Source organism: Pinus tabuliformis, chromosome 4_2, assembly GCF_031772625.1.
Source record: "Pinus tabuliformis cultivar Carrire ecotype Pingquan chromosome 4_2, CPIR1, whole genome shotgun sequence".
NCBI classification, from domain to species: Eukaryota; Viridiplantae; Streptophyta; class Pinopsida; order Pinales; family Pinaceae; genus Pinus; species Pinus tabuliformis.
The window spans coordinates 357,852,347-357,855,402 of NC_142304.1; positions in this window are offsets into that span (position 1 = coordinate 357,852,347).

The window sequence follows — 3,056 nt, forward strand, 5'->3', positions numbered from 1 at the left end:
CAAATGAACCTGGCGATGTGTACTTGGCTTCTTCTTCAAGTACACACGTAGATAATGCATCATAGTTGATTGACTCAGGCATATCCTTTCACTTCACTCCCCATAGGGAGTGGTTCTGCGAGTATGAGAAATATGATGGCGATGATGTATTCTTAGGGGTTGATAGGAAGGCTAGAATCGTTAGATGGGGAAAATTCATGTTGAAGTTGCAAGGTGGAAGGACTAGAACACTTCCGTGTGTTTTGCAAATTCCTACATTGGTCAGAAATCTTCTTTATGTAAGCAAGATCGATGATGTAGGTGTAAAAACAGTGTTCGAGAAAGATACTTGTAAGATGGTTTGTGGAGCACTGGTATTGATGCGGGGAGCTCAGATTAGAATTTGTAAAAGCTTCTGAGTAGGACTGTTATTAATGGGTGCAACAGTTGTGTGGTTCCCGAACGTGCAATAAAAAATCTAGTGGTCTCTAGAGAAAAGACCATGTTATGGCATCAAAGGCTTGGAAATATTGGAGAGAAGGGCCTTCGAATACTTCATGGTAATGGTATGGTATAAGATATCTAATTTCTCTCTGGATTCAAATTTCTGTCAACATTGCGTATATGGAAAGAAAAATTAGGTGAGTTTCCCCTCTGCTGCTAAGAGGGAGAAAGGGATATTAGAGCATGTGCACGGTGATGTGTTTGGACCTGTGTCGATTCCATCACTGAGTAAGTCTATGTAATATGTATCATTTATCAATGAATTCTCAAGGAATTGGATAAATTTCCTGAGGAAGAAATCTAAAGCCTTTGACAGGTTTAAAGAATTTAAGGCTCTACTGGAAAACCAAATACGGAAGAAGATAAAGGTGTTGAGGATAGATAATCGTGGACAGTTATCAGGAAGGAATTTGAAGGGTTCTATAAGAAGTGTGGTATAACACGATAGAAGACTACTCCATACACACCTCAACAAAATGGAGTTGCAGAAAGAATGAACAAGATGTTGATGGAAAAATAAAGAAGCATGCTTAGTGGTGTCGGGTTAGGACATGACTTATGGGCAGAGGCAATCGAGACTACATGTTACTTGGTTAATAGATCACCTTCATCAATATTCGAGGATAAGTCTCCCCAAAAGGTATGGATTGGTAAGAAACACTCTCTTTCACCTTTGAGGGTATTTGGCTGTGATGCATATGTACATGTTCCAAAGGAGGAAAGAACCAAGTTGGACAGTAAATCTGAAAGGTGCATCTTTATTGGATATAAGGATCATTTAAAAGGTTATCAGCTTTGGAACCCAGAAATAAGGAAGGTTGTGTACGACCGAGATGTGGTGTTTAGAGAGGTAAAATATGTTATTAGACATGAAGTCCTACCAAAAGAACCTGAGAAGGTAGACTTTAAGCTAAAGGAGGAAGAATCAGACTCTACAACAGAAGAGATAGCAAAAGATGAAGAGCCACAAACTCGAGTTGTGAGAAGATCAATTCGAGAAAGAAGGCAACTAGAAAGGTATAGTCCATCTGCTTTTTGTTCAAATTTCGCTTTATCTATTATTGATGATGATCCTAGAATTGTGAAGGAGGAAGTAGATTGAGAGGATGGAAAAATTTGGAAAGAGGCTATGGTTGATGAAATGGCATCTTTCGACAAAAATGAGGCTTGGGATCGGGTGGATTCGTCGATTGGAAGGAAACCCATTGGAAACAAATGGGTGTTTAAGAAGAAGATTAATGCAGATGGAAAGGTGAAGAAATACAAAGATCGGGTGGTAGCGAAAGGTTATTCCTAGGTGTCGGGAATTGGTTTTGGTGATATTTTTTCTCTTGTTGCCAAGGTATCTTCTATTATATTACTTTTATCTATTGTTACTACTTTTGATTTTGAGGTAGAACAAATGGATGTGAAGACAACATTTCTTCACGGGGATCTATAAGAAGAAATCTACATGAAGCAACCTAAAGGCTTTGTGGGGAAGGGTAAGAAAGAACTGATATACATGTTAAAAAAGTATTTGTATGGGTTAAAACAGTGACCAAGGTTGTGGTGTCAGAAATTTGATACATTTATAAGGGGACTTGGCTTCACCAAAAGACAAGCAGATCATTGTGTGTATTTGAAATTAATTGGTGACCATGTTATTTATTTGGTCTTGTATGTGGATGATATGTTGTTGATTGGAAATAACAAAGAAATTATCTAGGATTTGAAGACCCAATTGTTCTCCAAAATCTACAAGAAGGATCTTTGTTCTGCAAAGTATATTTTGGGCATGGAAATCAAACAAGATCGGGCAAAGAGAAATCTCTAGTTAAACTAGCGGAAGTATGTCAAGACAATACCTCGTAGGTTTAATATGAAGTATAATAAACCGGTGAAGGTTCTTATTCCTGTAGGTGTAAATTTATTTGTTGAACATTGTCCCAAGACACAAGAAGAGGAAGAGTACATGTCCTATGTTCCATATGAAAGTGCAGTCAATAGCATGATGTATGCAATGGTTTGTACGGGACCAGACATTGCACATGCAGTGGGAATATTGAACAGGTTTCTGTCAAAACCTAGGAAAGATCATTAGAGAACAGTGAAGCAGGTTTTCAGGTATTTGTGTGGCACTAATGATTATGGTCTACGCTATTAAGGGAGCCAAGGATTGGATAGAGTTTTTGACATTTGTGGCTTTGTTGATACAGACTCAGATGGAGATCTCGATCAGAGAAGATCTACAAGTGGGTATGTGTTTAACCTATTTGGAGGCGCAATCAGTTGGATGAGAAAGAGACAGTTTATCGTGGCACTTTTAACTACAGAGGCAGAATACATTGCAACTACTCATGCAAGCAAGGATGCAGTTTGGTTGCAAAGATTGTGTTGAAGTATGGGGTTTGTACAATGAGCTATAAGGATAGACTCTCACAACCAAAGTGAAATTTTATTGGCAAAGAACATTTCTTATCATTCAAAGACAAAGCACATTGATGTTCAGTATCACTTTGTGAGGGATATGGTTGAGGACAAAAAGGCGTTATTGGTAAAGGTGGACACTTTGAAGAATATTGCAGATGCAT